General features: G+C 44.0%; 1 long non-coding RNA gene across 3 annotated transcripts in view; it reads right to left on the reverse strand.

The window, feature by feature from the left end:
• The window catches only part of LOC123600622, a 58,204-nt gene that overhangs the window by 12,380 nt on the left and 30,999 nt on the right, over positions 1–14,825 (reverse strand). The window contains exon 4 of one of the 3 annotated variants that reach the window (XR_006713701.1): positions 10,633–10,922. The exons of 1 other annotated variant lie outside the window; for it this stretch is intronic. This is a non-coding gene — a long non-coding RNA (uncharacterized LOC123600622). Of the gene's footprint in view, positions 1–10,632; positions 10,923–14,305; positions 14,455–14,825 lie in introns of those variants that run through there. One more of the 3 variants, XR_006713703.1, reaches the window with a different exon arrangement.

The following is a 14,825-nucleotide window of genomic DNA, read 5'->3' on the forward strand; positions in this document are numbered from 1 at the left end:
TTCCTTCCACAGGCGTCGACTTGCCTGACCACCTTGGGCCCATAGAGAATGTTATACATTTTGCGACACCATTTCCAATTTCCGAAGCAAAGTATACTCAACTCTCTTGTGTGTTACAAACACAGGCTAAAGATGAAATTTTGTAAAGCAAAGTGCAGGGTGGGGGAAGAAAGAGGGGTTTTGGTTAAACATGATAGACTGAACAAAAGAAACGACTTAGGTCTTTTCTCCTGAAAACTCATTAAAGTCATTTAAGTGCCTATTGGGAGAAGATAAAAAGAAGTGAAATAGTTTCTGCCCTCGAGCTCCAGAAAGATTCAGGCATGCAGTCTTCAGCAACGTTTGAAGGCAGGGATGTAGGGTTGGGCCAGACACAGGAAACTGGTAGAAAGGAGCAGCTGGTACACTCAACATCTGCTCCCCCAGCCTAGGACCCCTCCCTCACCTCTGCAGAAGGCTGGGGCGGAACTCACTCTCCAGAGAAACCGAACCTCACAGGGGGAGGCCTAGCCGAATACTGAAAAAGGCATGTTTGGCGGGTATCAAATTCAAGTCTTAATAATAATTAGTGGGCTCTCCCAGAATCCTTAGAGGCAAGCTTATATTATACCCTCTAGACCACAGACTGGAGGATTTCTTTTATGTGAAACTGACAGCCCTAAGCTAAGGACTTTTACAGGCTGATATGTGGAGGAGGCTGCCCAAAGAAAGGGCTGCATCCCTACTCAAGTAATCGATATCTACGCCCATCCATTGATGATCCTGCCCCTGCTTGAAGGGCTGCCGATCAGCTATTTCTTTTCTTTCCTTCCCTACACCCCCCAACCTGAGCTGTAGAAATTATTCTTCACTGGGTAAGTCTTTAAAGTGAAAGAATATTAATTTTAGCGCTGATCAAAGCCTGGGCCCTGGGGCATCGCTCAGCCTCTCTCACCTCCTGAAGGGGTTTGGTGAAGAAACATCACGTACCAACCCTCTGCCTCTGGACAGGCTGCTTCAAACCTTGTTAGCTGAAAAGAGCTCATGCTTCAGGAGACTCTAACAGATGATTTGCCTTTGAGGTATAGATCATTCTCATCAAAACTGGTATCCCAAGTTGCCTTGTTTGTGCTCTAAGAGTTTCCAGTAGGTAATTTACTTACAGTAAACGATCTGCTCCCTCTGCAGACCTGGAATCAGCCGGTGCAAGAAAATTCCTAACGTGAACAGCCTCATGTTCCTCTTAGAAAAGGGACAAAGAGAACATTCTCCTTTTCTATTACTCAGGGAGAAAACAAGCAACAGACAGCAGAGGCTGTAGCGATGACAGTGGAGCCTGGTGACAGGCCAACCTATGGCAGGGCCCCCGGCTGCTGATGAGGGGACAGTGGCAGATGCGGTCTCTATGGAACCGGTGGCAGCTTAGGTGATAGGCAGTGACACGGCAGCTTCTCATGGTGAATCCAGCAGCGACAGGGGCTGAGGTGGCCGCGGCCCAAGGACGACGGACCTTGATGGTGTGGGACACGCAGCAGCTATTGGCAAAAGGCTGTGACACAGCTGCTGTGACACAGCTGCTGTGACTGTAAGAACTGGAAAGAGGAGAGGAATTCTTCCCAACGAGCAATGAGATCTATTCTCCTAATTCACAAGGGGGACGCTGCTGCCCGTAGAGCTCAAGGCCACCGTCAGTTTGTGGGGAGAGCTGCTTCTTACGGCTGTGAGCTGTGGACTCAGCTCTTCACAAACTTCCAGGTAAACCGTCTGCTCGGCTCAACGGTGTTTCTGGTAAACGCCGTCTTATGTGGCCCAGGAACCCAGAAAAGGAGGAGGGTCGGGTGACTGGTTCCAACAGACAGGAGCTGCAGGTCTCTGTGTGACCTGAGTGGCAGTGTGACCCCAGGGGTAAGCCCCAGCCTTTGAGTTCCCTTTCTTGGTGACTGTGGAGGACAGTTCCCCGTCCCGCCCTCTCACGGGTGCACTGTCGTTGCTGTCCGCTCGGGGCCAGGCACGGAGAACCAGGGGGGCTGCTGATGGGGGCGAAGATTCCATGTGAGCAGGGGCTACAGACTCAGGAGCGGCTGGCCTCTTCCACGTTCTCTAACACCGTGACTCTCTTGTGTGTTGCTGACCAATTCCCCAGTGAATGGCCGTGAACCGGGTCTAGCCAGACAAGAAAGTTCTTGTTCTTTCAATCACCCAAGGCTCCAAATCTTCAGAACGTATTCCCTGGCTCTTCCCACACACGGTGCCCATCTGTCACACACGAGCGTGCAACCACCATATTCTGGCTCTAGAAAAACTGCTTAACTCCAATCTTAATCCTAATCCTTTTTACATTTTTGTCAGTGTCAGCTGGGCCTTCAGCAAGGCTTACCTAGTCCTGTTCTTGAGAATGAAATTTTTAAAGTTGAAAATACAAATCAAGTTTGTATATTAAGAAGATATACACACACGTTTTTATTTACAATGAAAGTGGAGGCAGGATAGAGCGATGGAACCTTGCATCCAGGGAGGTAAGGGCCAATGTGGTCTGTGCCGTACGTTTTTGACCTAAGATACAATCCGGAGAGGGAGAAAAGCCTGTCAGGAAAGAGTGGAGTCACAGTGAGCCAGGCTGGGGGGCCCTGGGCTGGTCATATTCAGGACCTTCAGAAAAGAAAAGAGCCAGGGTCCAGGCAGCTGATAACCCTGGGTCATTAGGTTAGAGCCACCCCCTCTCCAGACAGCCCCACAGACAAGCCCTGATCTCTTCTCTCAGGAGCAGGTATCACTCTCTTCTCTTGCCTACTCTCCTGCAAACATTGCCACTCCTCTCCCACTGCACGTCAGCCAACACAGTCCCAGAATGAACGTTCAGGACCCAAGGCTGAGATGTGATAAGCCTCCTTAGATGCCATATGCCGGCTTGGAGAGGGGGACAGAATAGGCAGAACTGAGCATTGACCTCATCCTCATTGCCACAATTTTTAGCTTATCCCACATTTGAGAACATTCCCCAACAGGAAATAAAAATGGATATGCAACCAAAATGTCTTTTCAATCAGAAAAAAAGCATTTTGCCACTGTAAAGGTGGCATATCCCCTCCCAAGGTGAGATGGAAAAGAACCAACTGGAAGTTTCCCTATGCACTGGGCTGGAGTGGATGGATAGCCCTGTTACTTGTGGAGGTCACAGCTGTGGTTTGGACAGTGTTATGGCACTGCTAATCTTTTGTTCTGAGCTCTGACCTGTTAGGTTTTAGGTCGCTTTTTGTTGTTGTTGTTGTTGTTGTTGTTGTTGTTGTTGTTGTTGTTATGGAGCATGGTTTGTGCCCTCCTTCCCCCATCCATCTACGTCCCGATATGAGGGTTTGGGGAGGTAGGGCCTTCGGGAGGTGATTGGAATTAGATGTGGTCATTGGTGTGGAGCCCTCGTGAGCGGGACTGGCGCCGTTATACAGCCAGGAGAGATCTTGCCTCCTCTGCCGGGTCGGCCATGAGATGACACGGTGAGAAGGCAGCCGTGGGCAACCCAGAAAGGGGCTCCCTCCAGAGCCATGCCGACGCCCTGATGCTGTCTCCAGAGCTGTGAGAAATGAATGCATACTGTTCCTGTGCCACCCGTGTGTGCTATTCCGTTAGAGCAGCCTGGGCTAGACGTCGTTAGAAGCGGTGATTCGATAAGACCGGTGACTGGGCTCAGGAGGTAAGACTTGGAACACAGGCCTTACGAGACCCACATGCAGGATGTTGGCTTCGTTGACACAGAACTCCCAAAAGGGAAACAACAAAGAGATAGAAATGCATTTAAATCTGGACAGCTTATAGGACCATGAATTCAGGTCATGGGTATTTTATTTATTTATTTATGTATTTATTTATTTATTTATTTATATTTTAAAATGTTTATTTGTTCATTAACTTTTTAAAGTTTAGTTATTTATTTTGAGAGAGAGACAGAGCGAGCAGGGGAGGGGCAGAGAGAGAGGGCGACAGAATTCCAAGCAGGCTCTGCACTGTCAGCACAGAGACCGCTGCAGGGCTCCAAGTCAGAAACCAAGAGTTCATGACCTGAGTGGAAACCAAGAGTCCAACCCTTAACCTCTGAGCCACCGGTGCCCCATCCCCCCTTGTTTTTTTTTTTACTGTAGGAACAGCCTTTATTGTTTGCGACGGGAAGTGAAAGAGGAGGGGACACGACAGCTCTGGCTCCAGAGGCGGCTCCTTGGACCCTTTCTCTGTCTTGGGAGAGCTATTTATTTTTAAGAGAGAAAGAGAGAGAGAGAGAGAGCGCGCGCGCCAGGAGAGGGGCAGAGAGAGAGAGGGAGACACAGAATCGCAAGCAGGCTCTAGGCTCCGAGCTGTCAGCACAGAGCTGGACGCAGGGCTCAAACTCACGAACCATGAGATCATGACCTGAGCCGAAGTGGGATGCTTAACCGACTGAGCTGCCTAGGCACCCCAGGACATGGCTACTTTAAAATGCGTATATACCTTTTCTGCTATGTATTACTTTTGAAGTAAGACTGATGACATACGAGACATACGAAAGCAACAGGAAAACAAACAAAAAGGACAAATAAATGCAAGAAAATGTGAATTACATATTTGCAAACGTTGCACCGTAACAAATAAGGCCTGTAAAGAGCTCTTCATTTTCTATCCCAAATATATTCCAAAGAAGTGAATCTGCCATCTACCAGAGAATTGAGGAACACAGAGGCTGGAGATGATACTCCTTCGGGCCTCCTTTGGAAGCTCCACTGCATTTTCCCCATATTGCACTTCTTAGTGGCAGTTCAAAAAACAAGTGCTATAAATTTGGAAACAGTGTTGAAATCTCTCAGTGGCTAAATGTCTAACAGTAGATCTCAGGGCTTTTAGGACTTTAAAATATCTCTGTCCTGTTTAACTGACTTTTAGTTTAGTTTAATACACAGGCCGTTAAAAAAATATTACTTAGCTGTATTCTTTGCTGATTGGTTGGTTTTGAGAAAGCATAGGCATGTGTGTGTGCAAGTGGAGGAGGGACAGAGGAAGATAGAGAATCCCAAGCAGGTTCCATGCTCAGTGCAGAGCCCCATGTGGGGCCTGATCCCAAGACCCTGGGATCACGACCTAAGCTGAAAGCAGGAGTCAGATACTCAATCGACTGAGCCACCCAGGCACCCCTGATACATAGATCATTTTAATGGAAATTGGTACCAACATGTAAATAGGTCACAAATGCAGAGTTACACAATATAGTCAAAATACATGTTTTGAAACATTTCTATACTCGGTGGCAGTAATGATGACATGTGGTCCAAAAGAGTCTTAAAGCTTGAACTTTATATAGAGATTTGACTATACATGCTTAGACTGTATACACAACTACAAAAAATACAGAAAAGTTCTCCCAAAGAGGAAAAATGGTCAATTGCACAGCAAACCATCTGATGCATGTACACATTGAAAAGGAGAAACTTTGCTATCACTTCCTGTCTCCTATGGCCCTTGACAAACAGTCTCTTGGATGATGTAATGGTTTTCCCTATACAATTTTAAGAAAATATTTCTATTAACTTTGGAAAGAAATATACTATTTTGTACATAGAGCTGCACAAAGAAATGAAGATCTCTGGTATAAATGAAGGTAAATATAAATTTCTATTTTTCCTTAGCTTAGCTGCTCTAAAAGATAACTGATTATCTAAAACAAAGATCAGTTGTATCAATATGTTTTGTTTTTATAGCATATAGTAGAAAGGACGGATGGGTAGAAGTGGAAATATATTGTTGTAAGGCTCTTAAACAATATACAAAGTACTATAATATTATTTGAAGGTGGACTGTGATGAGTTAAGGATGTATATTTAAATCCTAGGGTAAGCAATAAAATTTTTTGAAAATGAGGTAAAAAATAGTAAGTCTACAGTATATATAAAATGGAACCAAAAAAACCCAAAAAACAAAAAAACTCAAGCAAGACACTCCAATAATCCAAAAGGAGGCAGAAAGAGATGGAATGAACAAAACAACTATAAAATGGTAAATTTTAATCCCATCTCATAACTACATTAAATGCAAACGTCTAAACACACTAGTTAAATCACAAAAAATTGTTTGGATAAATGAAAAGATTCGATAGAAAAACAGTACCCAAGAATATACTGTTACAAAAAACTCACCCTAAATATAAAGAGAAAGGTTAAAAAATTAAATCTAGCGCAATCCACTATGTATTAGGGCAGACAAAAATCCAGCGCTGGTCAGGTATTACTGCCATCCCTTCTCCACCCACAGTGAGATTGCACAAAAATGTACGAACCTGTAGGTAAACAGGAGGCCTGGCCCTGAGTCTACACAGTTGCCACAGCTACGTGTGTTCCTTCTACCACTTACCACATGACGCCATTTTCAGTCCCTCCTCAGGTGTCTCCAGGCATCGGCCAGGTAGACAGACATCCTTTATGATGAACTTCTCTACTAACCAGACTTAGCTACAGAGTAGCCTACCTTTACTCTTGGGACGGCAGCACTTGGTGACGTTGGTAACACCCATCTGAGGTCCTAGCCCTCTAAGGCACTGTGTGGGAGCCACTCAAGGCCCCACTATTTGTGGGGTCTGATAGTTTCCCACCCTTCCCAATCTTGGGACTCTCCTTCTCTCCTCAGATTAGATCCCTCCCTTCTCTTGAATGATTCAGCCCTATCCTCCAATTAGGCTACATTAAAAAATAAAAACATCTTAGCTCTTCCATGGTGACCAAGAAGCCCTAGACTTTTGCTTACAAAGCTCTGGATTTTCTCTGTAAAGGAGGCTGTGATGTGGTGAGGAAGTACCTGTTTATAGGCTAGACTTACATTCACCCATAAATAACAGGAAGACCACCGACAGCCACTTGAAAGATAAAAGCTTATTTTTCTCTCTTAACAAGAAGCACCAGCTTAGGTTCTCTAGGTCACTGCTGTCACGGTTGATGTATCTGATTCTCCTGCCCTTTCTCTCACAGTTACAGGATGACACTGTGGCTCCAGCCATCAATTCTGCATTCGAGGAAGAAAGAAAGGGAGAGAGGCGAACAGGCAACATTGATCTCAACTGCTTTCCTTTTTTTAGGAAAGCAGAATCTTTCTCAGCACCCCTCTCTCTCCACCAGCACGCTCCCCTTGTGTCCCAGGGCCATCTCTAGAGGCAAGGAAAGATGGAGAAGTATCTTGCTTTTCAGGCTGTAGAGTTAAGGGTACAAATGGACAAGAGGGTTGGGAATAGCTTTTTAGTAGCCATTTAGCATTATCGTCCATCACCCCCCATCTTTCCTCCTGAGTAGGAAACAAGGCCGAGTTATTTCTCACACACAAGGTTCCAGTATTTGTGCCACAGCTGGTTATTACAGAACTGTGAGGTCCAGCGCTGCCCATAGGCCCCACGGTACTCCAGTAGGTCTCATAAAGGAAAGAACAGAACATATTGTGCATCAGACACCGGGAGCAAATGGCCAGAAGAGAACAAGGGTTGGAAGAGTTGGGAGTGAAACGGGGCAGAAACACGGAGACACTGAGACAGAGAAGCACACAGAAAGCAACAGCCTGAGGGCCAATGTCTGAGGGAAAGAAATGTCAGATGCCATGTTGTGGCTGGGGCATCAGACCGGTGACTGTCTATACCTACACTGATGGAATGAAGGAATTCTGCAGGCCACATCAAACTCATCTGTTTGTCACTGTCATTTTGATCTTATCATACACCTGTACTGCAGTGGGAGAACATGAATGAATTTACACATTACACAATGAAATCTGACATCAATAAAGTTATACCTGACAAATACAGTTTGTTTATAAACTTTAAAAGATACTTTGACATAAATATGAGCAATCCGATAGTTGAGAGGTCACTAAGAGTAAAAACGCAAAAGCCAAAGAAATTTAGGTAAATTCTCCATTCAATCCTGCATCCCAATTCCATAGATTTCAATTCTGTTTATGCTACAAATCCCTTTTCTTTTTTTTAATGTTTATTAATTTTGAGGGGAGAGAGAGAGTGCACATGTGAGTGTGGGGGAGGGGCGGAGAGACAGAATCCCAAGCAGGCTCCACGCTGTGAGTGCAGAGCCTGACACGGGGACAGATCTCATGAACTGTGAGATCATGACCTGGGCCAAAACCAAGAGTCGGATGCTGAACTGATTGAGGCACCCAGGCGCTCCTAAATTCCTTTCCTTCACATAGCCCAAATCACTGGGAATTGCACCTGTGCACACGTGAACACACACCACAGAACCTGCTTTCTTACTCCCTTTGCTCTTACCAACTAATTTGTCAATTCAACAAATATGTATAGAGCACCTACTCTCTCCTCATACCTGGCTACTTCCCACACTTTAGAACTTAAGGGAGTCATGATGAGAATTACAGGTGGTGGTTTGGGCTGAGGAGATATAAGAGAAAACATATCCACTCTGGACAGATCTGCAGAAACGTCTCTCCCCCACCCCCCTGAGGTTCTGGAAGCAGAGATCAGTAATAAATCAGGAGGATCAATTACACGTCTAGTTCTGCTGCTATCATGCTGGGTATGTCACAAGACTTCTCTCCATTTCACTGCCTTTTCACGAAGACAAAACTGGTATTATTCCTTTCCTTTCATCTCTCGTGTCCAACTACCTACCAGATCTGTCACACAGATAAATGGGATATTGCTGGTCACATTTCTCTGGGAAAAAGCAAAACCAAACTATACATGAGAAACATTTTTCTTCAATAGAGCTTTTATGTTTACCCCACATGGGTCAGCTCAGAAGGAGGGGTGTGCAACTGTCTTGAGAGCATTAGAGAACTCTGTCACCCACATTTGCACAGCTGCCTTTTCTATTTATAGATGTTTACCAGAACACAGATTTGCTTCCTTGTCTGATACCTCATTCTATGTCACATCCATGTATGATCTTATCATCCCTTGTAAATTTCCTTTTTTTTACCATCATCACATTCATTCATATATATCGGATTTGAAGAGTACTTACAATTTGCCAGGCACTCATTGTTCTAGGCACTGAGGACACAAAAGTGAATGAGACAAAATTCCACGTGCTTTTCAATCTTACATCCTAATAGGAGAGATACACAATGAACACACACACACACACACACACACACACACACAGGCAGTGTCAGGGGGTAATAAGAAGTGGAAAGAAACAAAGCAAGCCAAGAAGGTTGAGAGAAAGAGATGGGGAGGGAACACTGCTTTAGTAGTTTAATTTAGCAGTAAGGAAAGTCCTCTCTGAAAAGTCGACGTTTGAATAGAGATACGTGTGAACTGAACTGAAGAAGAGAACTATCATAATATCTAGATGAATAAGATCCGAAGCGGGGGGACACCAATGCCAAGGCCCTAAAGTGGGAATGTACTGAGCAAACTCAAGAAATATCAAGAAGAGTAGGAAGGAAGGTGAGCAGAGAGGCCGATGAAGACCAGATCACGTGAAGCCTTATACGCCACGGTGAGGGTTTTACCCTGAGGATTTTACCCTAAGTGTGAAAGGATACAAACAAGGCAATAACATAATCATTTTGAAAGGTTCTCTCTGACTGCCGTACAAAGAATAGAACAAGAGAGGAATGAAAGAGATCAGTTGGGAATCTATTAGCATGATCCAGAGGATAGAAAATGGTGGCTGGTACTAAGACAGTAGCGATGAAGGTGGTGGGAGGTGGTGAAATTGTGATATGGGTTAAAAGTAAATCCAACAGGATTTTATGTTAACTTGAATGAGGAGTATGAAGGGAAGAAAAGCTATGGACAATTCCAAGATTTGTGGCCTGATCAACTGAATGAATGGGTTCCATGTGGTAAAAGCGTGAACACTAAGGAAGAGGTGGGTTATGTGAAGTGGTGAAGGGGATTCGTGGTTCAGTCTGGGGCGTGTTTGATTGGGGCATTTTAGAAAAATGAGTGAGGCTGAAAATATGAATTTGGGAGCCATAAATGAATTTAGGGGTTATAAATTTTAGAGTTCTACCACAGAACTGGAAATCAATTGAAGAAATGTTTTTTTTTTTAAGTTTATTTATTTTGAAAGGGATGGGGAGAGAAAGAGAGGGGCAGAAAGAGAGAGGGGAGAGAGAGAATCTCAAGCAGGCTCCACATTCTTAGTGCAGAGCCTGATGAGGGGTTTGATCTCACAAACCTGTGAGGTCATGACCTGAGCCAAAACCAAGAGTTGGATGCTCAACCAACTGAGCCATCCGGGTGCCCCAATCGAAGAAATGTTTATAAAAGGAAGATGTGATTGATGGTATCAAATACTTTGGAGGAGCTGAGTAAGACTGACTGAAAGCCGACCATTGGGTTTAGCCATTTGAAGGTCAGTGGGGACCTTGACCTGAATGGATTCAGTATGTTACTGGGATCAAAATCCTCAGAGTTTTTTTTTTTTTTTTAATGTTTTTATTTTATATTTGAGAGAGAGAGAGAGAGAGAGAGAGAGAGAGAGAGAGAGAGCTTGAGTGGGGTAGGGACAGAGAGACAGAGAGAGAATCTGAAGCAGGCTCCAGGCTCCAAGCTGTGAGCTGTCAGCACAGAGCCCAACGTGATGTTCGAACCCGCAAGCTGTGAGATCATGACCTGAGCTGAAGTCGGACACTCAACCTACTGAGCCAATCAGGCACCCTCAAATCCTCAGAGTTTTGGTTAGACATTTATTATATGAAGACCTGTTAAATCAGTCTTTCTAGTTGGATTGTAAATTTCATGAATGTAAGGATGATGTCTGTTACAGTCACCATTTTTTTCCTCCATTGATTGGCCCACTGCCTGGCACACAGTTAATGCTCCACAAATATTTGCTCAGATTATTTTAAAGGAACTGAGAGGCACCTGGTAGGCTTGCATGCTGGTAGAGTATGCGACCCTTGATCTCAGGATTGGAAATTCAAGCCCCACGTTGGGTGTGGAGATTACTTAAAAATAAAATCTTAAAAACAATAAAGGAATTGATTGGTAGAAATTCCACTGAGGTTGTACAGTGTTTGGAGACTTATTGGTGATTATAATGAAATGGGGAAGGGTAATATATAAAGTCATTAAAGGACCACTCTTTTATTTTGATGAACATTGACTTTACAGCTTAAAATGGTGAATGTGTTTCAAGATTATACTATGAACAAGAGATGCCTGATATGTGGTACCCTGAGATTAAAAATGCATGTTTTAACTATTACTTGATGTATTATGTAAAAAAAAAAATTAACCCTGAGAGAAGTCATGAGGGGCAAGCAGAATTTCTCTTTAGGTTATTTTCCTTGGAGAGAAAAATAGAACATTTCTGTGTTCAGAGAGCCAGGTCTGTGTCTGTGAGTACATTTGTTGTACATGCTTACTTAATTAGGCAACAGTACTGATTTTAGAACAGGTAAGATCTAAGATTGCCCATTTGTTCATATTAGCTCAGATCCTCCCTTTGAATAACTTCCTGGAAACAAATTAAATACCAGGAAAAACTCTGCAATTTTTTTCTCAGATAACTAAGTAACATTTGGTAAATTACTGCTTTAGTGCACAAAATCACTTGTACTATTCCCAAAGCTTTAATGTAGCTTCCCAAAGGTGCCTAATTTGCTCTGAGTAGCCTCATCCCAATGAAATCATGATTAAAATTAGACAGGCCCACCAGATACAATACCTGAAATATACTTGGGACAAAATAGGGACCATTTGGAGAAATCACAAGACTCCTGCCATGTTAAACATCCTTTTGACAATGATGGCTGATAACAAATGGGCCTCTTGGAAAAAAGTATCTTTGAGGAAAAAAGAAGGAAAATGAAAATTTCCCAGAATTTCACATACTATTAATATACAGTGGGTTGAGGTGCCTGGGTGACTCAGTCAGTTAAGCGTCCGACTTCGGCTCAGGTCATGATCTCACAGTTCATGGGTTCGAGCCCCACACCGGGCTCTGTGCTGACAGCTCAGAGCCTGAGCCTGCTTCAGATTCTGTGTCTCCCTCTCTCTCTGCCTCCTCCCCCACTCATGCTTCGTCTCTATCTCTCAAAAATGAATACATGTTAAAAAAAATTTAATATACAGTGGGTTTACCAAGCAAAGTAGACCCAGGAAAATTTGGGGGAAAGAAGAACTCAATCAGCGAGTGACTGAAGTTGGTAATGATAATGGCAACTGTGACCCACACCAATAGGACTGAACTCCTCCAAGCTTTAACTGTCACCGAAGCTGCCGATCCTGAAAAATGCACTGCTATTGTCTCCTTGCACAACTTCCTCCTGCCCTTTACACAAAAGAGAGAAAGGACAGTCACATGGTCAGGGTCAAAGGCAGAAAAGGGATGATTTGTTGTTACTATGATCTTTTTGGACCCACAGGCCTGTAAGCTGACCTAACCTTTCCGCCTTAAATACTGGATCTAAAAAATAGTTATATTTTACATGTTCTAAAGAACAGAATTAATTTCGGCTCTTTTTAAGTGCTCGACATAAGCTTTAGTTATTTAGAGTAAACTTAGAGGAGTATTTGCTCCATTTAAAGTCTCCGGCTGAAAGTCTGTTCATTCTCCGCTGCCTCTAACACTGGCGATTCATCAGTATGGTTCACCAGCGTTGTTGGGCACCTACTTTGTCCACTCTCTGTGCCAACTCTGGGATTTGATTTATTTTTTGCTGGATGTAGGTTTATTATTATTTATTATTTTTGATTTTATTTTTTTAAATTTACATCCAAATTAGCATACAGTGCAACAATGATTTCAGGAGTATATTCCTTAGTGCCCCTTACCCATTTAGCCCATCCCCCCTCCCACACCCCCTCCAGTAACCCTCTGTTTGTTCTCCATATTTAAGAGCCTCTTATGTTTTGTTCCCTCCCTGTTTTTATATTATTTTTGTTTCCCTTCCCTTATGTTCATCTGCTCTGTCTCTTAAAGTCCTCACATGAGTGAAGTCATATGATATTTGTCTTTCTCTGACTAATTTCACTCAGCATGATACCCTTCAGTTCCATCCACATAGTTGCAAATGGCAAGATTTCATTCTTTTTGATTGCCGAGTAATACTCCATTGTATCTATATACCACATCTTCTTTATCCATTCATTCATCGATGGACATTTGGGCTCTTACCATACTTTGGCTATTGTGGATTGTGCTGCTATAAACACGGGGGTGCATGTGTCCCTTCGAAACAGCACACCCGTATCCCTTGGATAAACACCTAGTAGTGCAATTGCTGGGTGGTAGGGTAGTTCTATTTTTAGCTTTTTGAGGAATCTCCATACTGTTTTCCAGAGTGGCTGCACCAGCTTGCATTCCCACAAACTCGGGGATTTTAAAGGTAAATCTGGTAAGTAGAGATAAACACATAAACCCACAGTACCAATGGAGTATTACAGGTACTCCGACGAAAACGGGAACCCAGTCACCAGTTCTGTTGGGCATATATACTCAAGAGGCTTCTGAGAGAACGATGTGGCTGAACCCCAAATGGGAATAGGTGAGGGGCCATGGAGGGAGGAGGAAGAGCACAAGGTGCAAGTTTTAAGAGGTGGAAACCACCTGGTGACCTAAGGGACTATGAATTGCCAAGTATTGTAGGGCAGGGAGAGGACTGCCAGGGACAGGAAGCAGGGGTGAGGGAGGCTGGAGACAGAGCAAGATAAAAAGTAGCAGATGGTAAAAACTCGCCTGCAGAACTACTGGTAAGCAAGAAAATGTGTCTTCCTCTCTGAACCTTGAACAGACTTTGTGGCTAAAATGGAGACATACTGACAGGTTCAAGTTGGTCGGCCTGCTCCCTGGAGTTCATAGGACAAAATACATTTTTGCTATCTTGAAATAACAAAACTGATTTTTTTGTCCTCCACTTGTTCTTACCTGGTTGGGGTTCTTTACTCATTGGAGTGACCCAAATTTTTATCTCCAAAGGATCAGAGGCCTGCCTGTGTGCTCTTACAAGCATCGCCTACTGACTTTTAGCACTGGCATGGTGTTACAAGGAGGTATATCTGGGGAACACCTTTCTGCCCCTCTACGATCCCTCTGTCTCCCTTTACAATCCCTCTCTCTCCCTTTATAGTCAGAATTAATCACCCAGCCTACACTTGAACTTTCTTTTCTGTGTGCCAAAAAATGGCAAGGTGAGAACTTCATTTTCCAATTCAGTGGAATCTTTAATGTGTCCCTTGACTGAAGCCTGTTTCCCTTGGATTCTAAACCCTCAGGCCATCGCTCCTCTCAGGAAGGTGGGTGAGGAGATACATTACTTAGAGTTCTTTTTTTTTTTTTTTTTTAAGAATAACATTCTTATTTTATTTTGCTTTATTTATTTATTTAAAATTTATTTATTTACCTTTTAAGTAATCTCTACACCCAGCATGGGGCTCAAACTCTCGACCCTGAGATCAAGAGCCACGTGCTCCTCCGACCGGGCCAGAGTTCCAACCCTGGGAAGATGTTCCCTCCAACTGTCCTTCTAGGCCATCCCTAAGTGGGTGAACTGCAACAGTAACTGTGTTAGTGTCGGCGATCAGGTAGGAACCATCTGCAAAACCAGTCCTGAACACTTCCTTCTTCAGCAGGTCACAGGGGGCTCCCCCACGAGGCCACTACGTGTTGGCTGCAGGGGGCCCTGTCTCCTCCAGCTCCTAAAGTAGGAGGCAGTGTACTCTGTCACGCCAAGGTCATGCACAGCAGGGAAATCCCTCCCTTGGAGCGGGGAGCCTGATGCCTGGACAGCCAAGGGGCAGGCTTCAAGCCCCCGTTCACTGAAAACTAGTAAAAACATTCATCTGAAAGTTTCCAGTACTGGGTGGCTCAGTCGGTTAAGCATCCACTTTGGCTCAGGTCATGGTCTTGCGGTTCGTGAGT

The sequence above is a fragment of the Leopardus geoffroyi genome, chromosome D1 (genome assembly GCF_018350155.1).
Source record: "Leopardus geoffroyi isolate Oge1 chromosome D1, O.geoffroyi_Oge1_pat1.0, whole genome shotgun sequence".
Taxonomy (NCBI): Eukaryota; Metazoa; Chordata; class Mammalia; order Carnivora; family Felidae; genus Leopardus; species Leopardus geoffroyi.